The 15312-nt window shown below is 36.3% G+C and overlaps 1 protein-coding gene across 2 annotated transcripts in view; it reads left to right on the forward strand.

The window, feature by feature from the left end:
* Positions 1 to 15151: 15151 nt before the first annotated feature.
* The window catches only part of LOC121729675, a 61564-nt gene continuing 61403 nt past the window's right edge, over positions 15152 to 15312 (forward strand). For both annotated transcript variants that reach the window (XM_042118261.1, XM_042118262.1), the window contains exon 1: positions 15152 to 15226. The gene's annotated coding sequence lies outside the window, so the exon portion shown is untranslated. The remainder of the gene's footprint in view (positions 15227 to 15312) is intronic.

The following is a 15312-nucleotide window of genomic DNA, read 5'->3' on the forward strand; positions in this document are numbered from 1 at the left end:
TAGAGAGTTCACTGTGAAAGTAGCAGCTCTGAAAGACGAAAATTTTTTTTCACTTTTGTATGGGCAAGGGCCCGAGCGTCACGAGTTTCCCCATACAAAAGTAAAAAAAAAATTGGTCTTTCAGCGCTGCTACTTTCACAGTGAACTCTCTACAAGGAACAGGTACAGACCCTAAAGTATTATCACTTATTTTTGTTACACCCTGTATATATATATATATATATATATATATATATATATATATATATATATATATATATATATATATATATATATATATATATGGGGGGTTTCGGGGGCGATAAATATACAAGATATATATATATATACAAGAATTGCTCGTTTAAAGATATAAGATTATGATATTATTATAATAATAATATGTTGATTATGAAGATAGGTAATATAATTAATATGAAACTTACATTTTGAAAATTTCAGCTTCCTTAAAACAAACACTACTGAATAAATACGATTTAAGGAATACTTTGGTATGGTAAAAATTTAAGGTCTCACACATGGGCTACTTTTTATCCAAAAAAAAAGAGAATGTTCCCATGGGATATTATATTCAATAGCTTTATCGGTATATCTACATAGATCGTCAGTTTTTGGTCTTATAAAAATCGTGCTCGCAAAGGTTAAAAAAGTTCATCATATAACTAATATCGACCACGCCTACTAGAAAAAATTCACCTGTATTTTATAAAATATGTATTAGAATAAAACGCCTCTCCTTTAAATATTACATTACAATGTAAATGTATACTTTTAAGTATCTAGACGTTGTAAAATTTTATAAAATAACCACCTCGGGAATACTTCTGTGAGAGCATACTTGAGTTACTGAACTCAATAATAAAATTTGATATAGCCTGACCTACACGGTCCCTTATCAATTAATATTAATGGCGTTTTAATATAATATGCATCATAGAAACATAAGGAAATTTTTAGCTTTTATATGGGTGTTTTGTATAATATACAAAACACCCACTTATAACAATTAACTAGCTATTTGACCGAGCTTTGCTCGGTATTCGATAAAACACGAATAAATAGACATTTTCTAAAAATGATTCCTATCTAGATCGAATTATCGCCCCTGAAACCCCCTATGTGCTTCATGAAAATCGTTAGAGCCGATTCCGAGATTCCAATTATATGTTATATATACAGTGTGTAACAAAAATAAGTGATAATACTTTAGGGTGTGTACGTGTTCCTTGTAGAGAGTTCACCGTGAAAGTAGCAGCGCTGAAAGACTTTTGTATGGGCAAGGGCCCGAGCGTCACGAGTTTCCCCATACAAAAGTCAAAAAAAAATTTGGTCTTTCAGCGCTGCTACTTTCACAATGAACTCTCTTCAAGGAACACGTACACACCCTGAAGTAGTATCACTTAGTTTTGTTACACCCTGTATACAAGAATTGCTCATTTAAAGATATTTAAAGATTATAACGTATTATTTATTTAATCAACGCTCCTAGCTCTACCTAACATGATGCCAAGTTTTTTTTTTTGCATCCCGCGGGGAACGGGGATTTGTCTGGGACTCTGTGGAGCATCATAGCAAGCCATGTTTTGAATGACGCCAGCTTCTAGGTGTTTCATGTGACTACGTGCGGACAAAATAAAAATTGGATGTTGCTGAGTCCTACCGTTGCAAGTTGCAACATACATTTTTCCGGATTTCAAATATTTTCACACCCATCAAAACTTCGGTTTTAGCGGAAAAGCGGACGGTAACCGACAGAAATACTATCGCTTTTATACTTTTACGCTTAGATAAATGATTGGTCTCGCGCGCGCGCTCGACTAGATACCGCGCTGTATAGAAAACACAGATTCCCGAATGCGGCACCTCAATATTGTAGTTGTGTAAAACAATGCACAAATCGACGGGTGCAAAGTAAAAAGAGTCATCTACAAAACAGCTACTTTTCAGGAGAGCGCATAATAGGAAAAAATGCTCCCATTTTGTCAATTTCCAATCAAATTTATTGAAATTTTCATCGTTGTTTCATTATTTATAAATTAATCCACATGTATATTTAATTTCTTCTATTTCTGTTTAATTTACGAGATATTGTAGTTGTCTGCATCTACATTGCGCTTGAAAATATGACAACTGAGTTAACTACCACTTGGTCGTTTCTACGTGGGAATTAAAAATTATATTTATTAAAGTATTTTTACCGATTACTAGTGCGATTATCAGTACCTACGTAAAGTGTAACACTTTATATTATTAAAATATGTAGTTAATGCCCGTTTTACACCTTAAAAACACCAAGTTCAGAACATAATTGCGTAGATATCTTTTTCTACGTTGTCGATTCGGTGGAAGGTGCACGATTTAGAATGAAGTTAAAATATGAAATACTAGCTTTTGCTCGCGGCTTCGCTCGCGTGGAATTTGAAAATCGCGTAAAATGCAAATATTCCTGTAAGCTCCCTTAGAAACATGATGTTATTCCAAGACCAAAAGTAGCCTAGTAACATAGGCGGTTTCATCTTTTCAAATAAGTTTATGCCAAAAAACAATACGATTAGTTTCTTAGTTAGAGCGTGAAGGAAGGACAAACAAACAAATAAATAAATAAACAAACATACTTTCCCATTTTAATATTAGTTTGGATATACTTAGGAATCATTCATTTACTTTCGTACAAATCGTAATTTCTCACAACAAAAATGAAATTCTGTGTCAATACTTTAATTACTTTAAAACTAATTTAAAAAGTATTCAGTATCATTATCAGTACAGGAACTATGTTGTAAATTATTATAATTTAGGCAGAGGCTTATTACGAGTAAGTCTTTGTACTTGGCACTTGTGAATTGTGATCATGATGGGTTCATTATAACATCATAAGCATCGCCGGACGTTTTATACCATCGGAGGAATGTATACGATTTAGAACACAAAATGAAATTTTATTTCTACGATTTCTCAATTGCTTTTCATGATCACAGAGATCCTAAAACCGGTCAAAGATAAGTTAAAAGGAAAACTTCGCGAGATATTTTTGCGCTACAGTTAAACTTGCAAATGCCGGAATATGATGTTTTGCATATTTTGTTTACCTAAATTTTGTCGTAATTTACGTCATGTGTCAATACACGTGTCTTTATTTCTCAATCGCCTTTTCTTTAGATCAATACTGAACTGATGACGTCTTTTTCTACCGTTTAACGAGGAAGGCGTAGAATATTCACTTGATGCCTCCACTGCCGAAGAAGTATCAATGGTGTTGTCTTTAGAAGATTCACAGTTTGAGAGGGATAATATACTCGATGGCTCGATATATGAGTTAATAAATTCAAGCAGGTCATAGATTATATGAGATCAAACTATCTGTTTAATAAAAAAGACATAATATTTTGATCTAATACTGATAATGGACGCGGCGGACTTGAAGTGATGAATTGTATTCTGAGGGCGTTGGCGTATTTAATAATTTGCTTAGATCGACATCCAAATTTTCAAAATCATTTTATATTTTAGACTGAGAGTGAACTGGTGTGACTGGCCCAGAGTATTCAGATCATGGGGACTTATCTTACGAAGTTAACTTATATTCATTTGTATTCATCGCTGATACGTCAAGGTTTTCTATAGAAGTTCAATAATTCTTCATCGGGCAACACAGTATTTTGCTCGATAAATCTATCGTTTATGTTCTGGAAACTTTCAACTTCTTTAAAAAGTTGTTTTGGACTTTCTGAACATGAAACAACAGTAAAAAATAACAGAAAGAAATTAGAAGTCAATTAATATAATAACAATAAGAATTAACATAGAAAGGTACTCATAAACATAACAAACAATACTAATTTACAAAAGTAAATTGAGACATCTAAATCACAATCGCAACGTAGAAAAAGCTATATGGCAGATAGCCGCTTATGCCGCATAACATTAACCCCGCGCGTCCCGCGTATAGACGATCAGCGGTAGTTATCCGCATCTACGTCGTGCAATTTCACAAAACAGGAGTAGATGTCTTCTTTTACGTGACAAAAGTACCAGAAATAAGGTGATATTTGAATTTTTGTTTTTGTTATGTTGTAGAACATGATATTTTAAGCTAGTTTCTACAAAAAAACGAAAAACTCAAAATTGCAGATGACTTTTTTTACTTTGCACCCGTCGAAATATTGTTGTGTGCGTAGATAATCGGGTTGCCAGATACGTGACTGGTGCCCAATCAATGGGGAAAAATTTGTTGCTGTGGTCTTGTAATTTATTATTATTGTATAGTAAGTGCTGATTTTTCAATCACCAGAAAAACTTTACCATTGGAATAAAGTCCATTCGAAAAGAATGCGATAAAATAACAACGTTGTTTAGGTCAACGAAATATAATGGGTACAATATTGATGAGAAAACAATACAAAAACAATGGTAGGAAGTTTAACGAAAGTTAAGAATGAGTCATAAAACAGCAAATGTTAAATTTGTTTTCTCATTTGTTACTGTATTGTGTACTTACATAAAATATAAACTGTATTTAAGATTTTTTTTAAAATATGACACTCATAATTCATATTTATTAATGCACATTCATGATCCAGGAACTTTGAAAACTTTTTGTTCCGTTGGCGGGATTCAAACCAGCTACCCTAGCTAGAGATTTTAATGCGCTCATCCACTCATCCACTATGTATATATAAAAAAATAAGATATAATAAATAAATAAATAAAAATCACAATCTCAGAAAAATTTGGGAATTTTTAGTTTATGGTAATTGGCAACACTGAACATTAAGCGGTACTCCGATCCGAATTTTCAGGTTTATATTATTTTTCTGTGTTTATGTCGATTTATATAATATTTACTGATGGTATGTGATGCCAGTACCTTTCTTGTTTCTTGTAGTGTTATTATTGCATAGTCTCACTACGCAAATTGGCATTTTGCTACGGACGTAACTTAAAATTTCGAAAATTATCGACACATCTACCTCACCCGAAGCTTGCGGCGCGACTGGCGCGGTTACGCCCGATGAGGCGTATTATTTGTTGCCGCATTTTTCAAGTACTCCGACGGTATCTAGTCGTAGCGCGAGCGCGAGACCAATCATTCATCTAAGCTTTTACGATATAATGCCCACTACCTCGATACGCAGTATATAATTTATCGCGCGAGAACATTGCATTTTTCCGCAAAAAAAAAACTCTCCTCCTGCAAGGATTCAAAGAATTCCTACACAAGATTTCATCAAATTTTAAGCGTTCTCTAAAACGTTAAGTGGTTACAGACAGACTCACATTGCATTGAGTAATCTATATTGTATCTACACTCTACAGGTTTAGAGTAATGTTAAAAAATAGACACAGTACGCATTTAAAGTGTAGCAGTACCTACGTTCATTCGCCGATTGAAACAGAACGTTCCGATAAGAACGCACGCCGTCTTTGTTACATGACATACGTTCGTTTTAGAAGATGAAACAGAGAAGAAAATCGTTCTGCAAAGAACGTAATGAATGACGAGAGAAACTGTCCGTGTAATAATACCGGACATGAACCGGCCCTGAAAAGGGCATTTTTCTAATAAGAATTCTTCACAAAACAACACTACGCGTCTTCACATCGAGGCTACGTCGAGCGAGGAATCTTCGCAACGTGGCTATGGTCTTCATGGCGTTTGCAGAGCTTCATAACATCTTCACAAAATGGCGGCACTACTATTATTACCGGTGCGGCGGCGAGCGACAGCGAGGCGACGTCGGTATGGAATGCGCGCGCGGACTGTACTCGTATTCGCGGGCCGCGGCCCGCGAGAGCCCATATATTTATACTCGCGCGATACCAGCGCCGTGCACCGCGGTGCGGCCAGTTTTTGTAAATATTTCTTATTCCATTTTTTTCCCTTTCTAATTTTTGTAAATAAATCACTTCAGTTCACCACAGTATATCGAGTTTTACTCTATACTCCACCGACCTCTAGTGTACTCTTAGAGAGACTAACCGGTCCTCTAAAAAAGTACTTATTAGTATTGATTAATAGGAAACTTTCCTATCAATCAATAGACGCTACTCGAAGGTATTGGCGACTGATGATCAATTACTAAGCCATGGTTTAGTAATTAATTCAAAAGTACTTCCATCGACGTTTGGGCGAACGTTTAATTGGATTTGAAGAGATTGTGGCCGGAGCTCATAAGAGCCCGAGAGGCGACGACAATTTGCACGCCTTTGTAAACGGATTAGAGAATTATTGCTGTTGCTTTTTAATTTTTGTAGGCGTTTTAATTTCGACATGGACGTATAATATGTGACTAGCTATTTGACCGAGCTTTGCTCGGTATTCGATATACACGAATAAAATGATATTTTCTAAAAACGATTCCTAGCTAGATCGATTTATCGCCCCCGAAACCCCCTATATACTAAATTTCATGAAAATCGTTGACGCCGATTCCGAGATTCCAATTATAAATATAGATATATACAAGAATTGCTCGTTTAAAGATATAAGGTAGGCATGAGGATTGAGGAAACCTCCTCATTCTAGGCACAATTCTTTAAATAATTAAACTAGTTTGTCTGCTCCTTTACTGCTTATATTATAATTGTGTCTTGTGTGTACTAAAAATAAAATTTTTATTTCTTTTTTCTTTCTTTCATTGGAGTTTTTAAGGCGGATTTAAGCGTTCACATTTTTCTACAGGGTGTAACAAAAATAAGTGATAATACTTTAGGGTGTGTATGTGTTCCTTGTAGAGAGTTCACTGTGAAAGTGGCAGCGCTGAAAGACCAAAATTTTTTTTCACTTTTGTATGGGGAAACTCGTGACGCTCGGGCCTTTGCCCATACAAAAGTGAAAAAATTTTTTCGTCTTTCACAGCTGCTACTTCCACAGTGAACTCTCTACAAGGAACACGTACACACCCTAAAGTATTATCACTTATTTTTGTTACACCCTGTATAAAACTTTGTGGTTTTTATTTCTTAAGAGTTTGGTAGATGAGATCCAAAAGTGTGGGAGATAGTGAAAATGTTGAATAAGAATAAGAACGGTAATTTGCAAATATATATTATGGTAAGTAATCACAAAAAAGATAACTTATGAAATCGAAGATTTGCAAGTTAAATTTTGATTAAAACTAAAACTATATTATTATTAGTTATTACTAACATAATAGACAAAGCATGAAAGAAAAAGGTACGGTCCTCTTTGGGGTTGTTTGGGGCCATTTTTATTAAATTGTCTGGTACGAACAATTATTTGTCTAACATTATTACGCCATGACCTTATAATATACTTACTTAGAAATCTATACTATCTATACTAATATTATAAATGCGAAAGTATCTCTGTCTGTCTGTCTGTCTGTCTCGCTTTCACGCCAAAACTACTGAACCGATAGTAATGAAATTTTGTACACAGATAGTCTAAAGCCTGAGAAAGGACATAGGCTACTTTTTAACTGGAAAAAGGGGTTGTGAGGGGGTGAAAATGCGTAAATTTGGTCAAATTAACTTAGTTCCAAAAACTTAAAACAGATGGCGCCAAGAGTCCCCTAGATCGCGCTATTGCTTGCTCATGCGTATTTCTATAAGAGGTGGTACCATGTTGAGGTGGTTTATACACGTTAATATTAACTAATAACTCACCTACCAACTTAGATATCAAATTCAAAAACAACAGCGCCATAACTACTGAACCGATTGTAATGAAATTTTGTACACAGATAGTCTAAAGCTTGAGAAAGGACATAGGCTACTTTTTAAATGGAAAAGGGGGTTGTAAGGGGGTGAAAATGCGTAAATTTGGTTAAATTAACTTAGTTCCAAAATACTCAAAACAGATGGCGCCAAGAGTCCCCTAGATCGCGCTATTGCTTGCTCATGCGTATTTCTATAAGAGGTGGTACCATATTAAGCTAGGTTTTTCGATTCTTTCGATTGTTATACACGTTATTAACTAATAACTCACCTACCAACTTAGACATCAAATTCAAAAACAACAGCACCAAAACTACTGAACCGATTGTAATGAAATTTTGTACACAGATAGTCTAAAGCTTGAGAAAGGACATAGGCTACTTTTTAACTGGAAAAGGGGGTTGTAAGGGGGTGAAAATGCGTAAATTTGGTTAAATTAACTTAGTTCCAAAATACTCAAAACAGATGGCGCCAAGAGTCCCCTAGATCGCGCTATTGCTTGCTCATGCGTATTTCTATAAGAGGTGGTACCATGTTGAGGTAGGTTTATACACGTTAATATTAACTAATAACTCACCTACCAACTTAGATATCAAATTCAAAAACAACAGCGCCAAAACTACTGAACCGATTGTAATGAAATTTTGTACACAGATAGTCTAAAGCCTGAGAAAGGACATAGTCTACTGCTTACTGGAAAAAGGGATTGTAAGGGGGTGTTTATGCGTAAATTTGTTCAAATTAAGTTAGTTCCAAAAACTGGAACAGATGGCGCCAAGAGTCGCCTAGATTGCGCTATCGCTTGCTCATATGTATTTCTATTAGAGGTGGTACCATGTTGAATTAATATTTCGATTGTTATACATGTTATTAATTAACTCACGTACCAACATAGATATGAGAAACAACAGTCTACCAATAATAAATACTAAATAGTTTATGGGTATTGGCTATTGGGCAAAGCTAAAGTTGTGTAATGCATTATGCAGCTAAGTTGTGTAGCGCTAAATAAGCTTTAAGTATAAAAAAGTTTAATTTAAAAAAAAAACATTATGTGCACACTACACGGCTGTTTTGGGTATTTTGATTTAAGGGGTACCAGGGTTTTAAAAAGCTTTTGACACCAATTTTATTGACACCGCGCGCTATAAACTGAAGTCCACGCGGACGAAGTCGCGGGCAACAGCTAGTTATAAATATTTCTAAGTATATTGGGCAAAAATAAAATATTTATATAGTTCAAACGAGCAAAAATCGCTTGATCTATCAAAATCCGCACACCGGCAAAGTTACAAATGATTTGCCGACCTTTAATGAGGTTCAATAGATCTTGAGCATTCAGCACCCTTATTATCTTTAGGGATATCCTGATGAAGTCAGTGATTTGACCTGTGTTAAGAGTTCTTCTGAAAGAGGAAACATTTCTTTCTTTGTTTGCCTTCATTGAATATTGCTCCTAAATTCAATGTAGAATAAATTATTGGTGAAGAACTTGGTTACTTTTTTTTACGAGAAAAATTGCCGATAGCATAATATTATGCTATTGGTTGCCGTAAAAATATTGTCCATGCTTCCATACTAATATTATTATTATTATTTTTACGATATAAGGGGGCAAACGAGCAAACGGGTCAACTGATGGAAAGCAACTTCCGTCGTCCATGGACACTAGCAGCATCAGAAAAGCTGCAGGTGCGTTGCCGGCCTTTTAAGAGGGGAAAAGGGTAATAGGGGAGGGTAGAGAAGGAAATAGGGGAGGGTACGGAAGGAAATAGGAGAGGGAAAAGTGTAGGGGATTTGTAAACTCCACCTCCGGTAAACTCACTCACTCGGCGAAACGCTGTTTCACGCCGGTTTTCTGTGAGCCCGTGGTATTTCTCCGGTCGAGCCGGCCCATTCGTGCCGAAGTATGGCTCTCCCAATCCGTCAAATTAATGCGAAAGTGTGTCCCGTCGACGTCTGTTCGTTATCTCTTCGCGCTTTAAACCGCTGAAACAATTTAAAAAAATGTTATGGAGAAATTTTTAATACTGGTAAAGGATATACTTATCTAATTCTAAGAATAAATTTTATAAAGAAAAAATGTACGGTTTCCGCGCCATAATTGAATTTCAGCGTGACGGAGTTGCAGGCATTAACTAGTAAGTTATAAGTCGATAAAGATGTTTACATTACTTTCATATTTTTAATCTCAATAGAACCTCCACTAAACGATATAACCACTAAGCTATGAGCATAAAACCATAACTCATCAAGAACATATTGCACCTGAATAAAATTGAACAGAAGTTAATGAATACACAATTACTTTGGCAATTCGAAGCGAGCAGGTGCTAACTGTTGTAAAGTTACACATTGTACCTTCAACAACATTCGCTTTACCACTTTGGCTCTTATTCTAACTAGCTGTTGCCCGTGACTTCGTCCGCGTTATTATAGTATGCAAAGTCTCAGCCCGATCGGTTTAAAATTGGCAAAAGTTTCATACAAACTTTCATCCTCTATTTTAACCCCTTGGGGGTAGAATCAAAATCCTTTCTTAGCGGATGCCTGCGTCATAACATCTATGCCTATATCCTATATCCTGCATGCCAAATTTCAGCTCGATCTGTCCAGTGGTTTGGGCTGTGCGTTGATAGATCACTATGTCAGTCAGTCGGTCACCTTTGAGTTACCTAATATATTTAGATGTTTAGTCAAAAACAAATCTTATGTACAAGTATAAAACTTTGTCCCGAACTGAAAAATCCATACTAATATTAAAAATACGAAACTTTTCCGTCTGTCTTCACTCACAAACCACTGAACCGATTTGGCAAGGTACGGAGATACTTGGAGTCCCAGGAAAGGACATATAAGACTTTTATCTCGGAAAAATGAGCTGTGGACAATGTTATAAAATGTCAATTTGTCCAATCAAACTGCTAAAAAATTTAAAATTTTTGAACTGTAAATTTTTCACGTCGTAATAGAAATTATCCTATGTTCTTTGACGGTATCAATATGCGCTTCGTAATTTCTTCAGCGGTTTTGGCATGAAGAAAACAGACAGACAGACACGCTAATATATCTAGTAGGTAATAATATTTTCGAATAATCTATTAAAGAACAACACTGGGCCTTTGCCTCGTTCGCCCCTAAGTAATAAGTTACAATTATTATTTATTAGTCGTCTTCTATCTGAAACTGTAAGAAGGCACGGAAATGAAAATTTATGATGGGCCCAAACTTGAAACTTCTTGTAAGTTTTTTCGTCGAGAGTGAACTCAGCGAGGACTCAAGTTTTGGCAAAATTGAAGTGTTGATTTTCTTTAATTATTATTATAATTTAACTAACGAATAATTTGAATAACAATATAATAATAATTTAAAATTCGTTTAAAGTGCGGGTACCGTACACGTTTCCGCCATAAAAAGTTTCCTATATCCTTTTCCGAGACTCAAAGTATCTCCTTTAATTTCGGCAAAATCGGTTCACGGTTCAGGGGCGTGAAGAGATATTAAAAGAGAAGACAGACAAACTTTTGCATTTGTAATATTAGTATATGGATGTGCAGAAATATTTTAATAATTTGCCATAGTTTTATATTAGAAGCCTACGTGTACACAAGCCCTGGTCTATAATGCAGGCAATTAATCATATTTCTTGCCGGTAAATATTAAAACCCGTTTGCCCTGAATTTTCACGACCATAAGAAGCGCCATTTTCATAACTGAAGGGATTAAATCTGCAAAAAATTAAATTATAGAACCCATTAAGGCTAAAGTGGAGCATAATCATTTTGGTAATTATTAAATAGCTCTTATAATACTCCTTTTTAACCCCCGATAAAAAAGAGTGGTTAATTTGTTTCACATGTCTATTTGTGGGATGTTTTAGAGTCTTGTATCGAGGGTTTTTAATTTAAATTAATGTAATTTTTTGCATACTACATACAGCATACCTATATTATGCGCAGAAATTATAGTTTTAAAACATTTTAAAGGTGCATTAAAATAAAAATTTAAAAATATTATTTATGAAGGTAAAGTTAGGTACTATATTTTTGGCATATGAGCGCAGCCTGGAAATTTCTAGTTTTTCTATGTTTTGAGTAGGGAAACCGTACATTTAGGACTGGATCGACTAAGTTTTAATCTAGTAAAACGAATCTGTATGTACTCATAATAAATTAACGATATTATCGGTCTCAAATGCTACTACGATCATACAAAAGTCTACTTTTCAAAATGTCATCCAATAACCTGCAATGTTACTAGTAAATTGATATTCATGGCGAGTTAATGAACAATTTCGACCGCAATACAGTTTAACGAGCATCGTGCACTGACCACGACATTTTACAATCTAAATTTTAATCACACGCTATCGGCGTTTAGTTTTAACTTAAAAATTATAACCGTTTTTTGTCAAAAACAGACCTCAATAAATATTTTTTTCGCGAACGAAAATACGGACAACATCTACAGGGTGACACAAAACTAAGTGATAATATCTTAGGATGTGTATGTATCGTCCTGATATGGAGTTAACAGTGAAAGTAGCAGCGCTGGAATTATCATATTTTGTATGGGGCAAACTTCCGACGCCCATACAAACCACATAAAATTTTGCTCTTTCAGCGCTGCTACTGTCACAGTGAACTTTTTATAAAGGACACAAGTAACACACCCTAAGGGCGTTCGCTGCGTTGAGCGTGTGCCCGGCGCGGGCGCCCGCGCCGTGCGCCTGCCTGACCGTCGCGGGCGGCCACGACGGTCACCCGCCCCGTCTCTCGCAGCGGCCAGTATAATTTAGATCGCGCGGGTATACCTATGGATTTTTTATTGATATTATATTACCTAGCCAACAGACGACGACGCCGACGTGTACAAAGACGTCAGTCAATCAGCCCATTTGTCACGTCTAGATTGTTGACCCGTCGCCCGCGAGGTGGGGACCGCTGCGAGCGCCGCGTGCGACGGCTGAACCGATTCATGAAGCGCTGCTCTATGGGATGACACGAAACAAGCACGCCTTGCGGGTGGCCGCGCCGGCGCCGGGTGCACGCTCAACGCAGCGAACGCCCTAAAGTACTTTATTGTGTTACATACTGTATCTGGAAAGGCATCATATTCTTCCAATAAGAAATAATAATATATAATAGTCTTAACTAATTTTTGTTTTTAAATACAATAGAACTTGTTATTTTTTTTTTTTTTTTTTATGAAATAAGGGGGCAAACGAGCAAACGGGCCACCTGATGGAAAGCAACTTCCGTTGCCCATGGACACTGGCAGCATCAGAAGAGCTGCAAGTGCGTTGCCGGCCTTTTAAGAGGGAATAGGGTAATAGGGGAGTGTAGGGAAGGGAAGGGAAGGGAATAGTTGAGGGTAGGGAAGGGAATAGGGTAGGGGTTAGGGGATTGGGCCTCCGGTAAACTCACTCACTCGGCGAAACACAGCGCAAGCGCTGTTTCACGCCGGTTTTCTGTGAGACCGTGGTATTTATCCGGTCGAGCCGGCCCATTCGTGCCGAAGCATGGCTCTCCCACGTATAAACTATAACTATAAATATGTTATGACCATATTTTGTATCTTAGATTCCAGATCTTTATGTTCGAATAAGATCTTGCATGTATTTTATATTGTACGCCGTGATATCAATATTGATATCCATTCCGAACGCAAATGCAATTCAGTGGCAGATGTTGGAAATTTTTCATTGTTGGGTTTGGGAAGTGCACTCTACGCTTTCAATGTAAGCGAACGCGAAACGTTTTGGCGAGGAATTTGTATTTTTGACTTCCATATGGTATGAGTTATGACTAACATCGACAATATTTTAACATAACATACCAAAGGGGCACTGTACTTTTTCAGGACAAAATGCAGCCTATGCCTAAACTACTAAACACCTTACGTCAACACTACTGAACTGTGTCTTAAAAAATCATTCTCTTTTATATTTCCAATATAACATTATTTGCGACAAAGAATAATAACCCTAAAATAATGTTTATAATTAAAGTGCACCATATACTTAATTTCTTAATAGAAATTATAAAACAACCCCCTATTCCAACTCTAATTAGTTAATCTTAATTAAATTTAATGTGAATTAATTAATGTAATCCACGGACGACGATATTAGGTCCGTATGCAATGGCGTTCGACTTTAAATCTATTGCAAAAGAAAACCTTTTTCGCCACGTCAAGCTTTAATAAATCTTTCTTAGGGCTTAGTACATAGGTATACTATTAATGGTATAATTAGTATAAAAATTTCGTTAAGCTAAAACATACATACGTGCTGCGTTCGAACACTAACAATAAATTCTAAAACTCGAGACAGTTAAAAAACATAATCTAACAATAAAGAAATGCGATGATGCACTGCATTGTTCTATCAATGCAACATTTCTCTGAAAACTCTCTACCAAGCACAAATCAGACTCCGTAGGAACGAGTGTTTACCTCTATGTTCCGAAAAGCAGCACTATTCAATTATTATGTTTTTTTTTTTTTTTTTTTTAATGAAATAAGGGGGCAAACGAGCAAACGGGTCACCTGATGGAAGCAACTTCCGTCGCCCATGGACACTCGCAGCATCAGAAGAGCTGCAAGTGCGTTGCCGGCCTTTTAAGAGGGAATAGGGTAATAGGGGAGGGTAGGGAAGGGAAGGGAAGGGAATAGTTGAGGGTAGGGAAGGGAATAGGGAAGGGAATAGGGAAGGGAATAGGGTAGGGGTTAGGGGATTGGGCCTCCGGTAAACTCACTCACTCGGCGAAACACAGCGCAAGCGCTGTTTCTCGCCGGTTTTCTGTGAGAACGTGGTATTTATCCGGTCGAGCCGTCCCATTCACGCCGAAGCATGGCTCTCCCACGTATGAGTGGGAATGTAAAGGCCAAAAATTCAACAAATAATAATGGTCAAATTGCGACACAGACTCTTACCTACATACTACATAGACGTTTAGTCGAGTTACATTACCTTACTGCGCCGCACTCATTAACATAATATTTTACTGCATCTCTGAGTGCGGTATTAATAGTCCGGGTTCCCTAGAACAATTGTTTCTTTTATTACTATCAAGCAAATTTTTCGTGAGTAGCTTCATTTTGATAAGACGAACAACAATTTCCTCTGCCAAAATTCTCGAAAGTGGTAGCTGACAGAGATAGAAAGGATTTAATATTTCGATTCGATCGAATTTGTAGGACAATGTTTCTCTTAAATTAAATAAGTATTAATCTATCAAAATACAAAAAATCACCTCGTGATTCAAACAGAACCCTCTGTTATCAACAAAACTTAGTTGACTATGGAAAATTAGCTTGATTGTAACAAAAAAAATGTTCTAGAGAACCTGTATTATACTCTAGATAAAAATTTTAAAAACTTCGCCACCCTTACCCAAACAAAGGCTCTCAGTGAGCGCACCTTTACACTTAGGGGCTGGTTCAGAAGGCCTCGCGCGGTCGTGTTGAGCGCTCGCCCCTTGTGACGCGACTTGAGCAATAATAGTTTACTTTACGGCATGCCGTGATTACTACGCGCGTTAAGGTAAGTTTAACTTGTATACAATATTAATAATAGTATAGTTTATTATATTATAATAAATGTGGAAGTGTATAAAACTTTGCGTAAGT

This window comes from Aricia agestis, chromosome 8, assembly GCF_905147365.1.
Source record: "Aricia agestis chromosome 8, ilAriAges1.1, whole genome shotgun sequence".
NCBI lineage: Eukaryota > Metazoa > Arthropoda > Insecta > Lepidoptera > Lycaenidae > Aricia > Aricia agestis.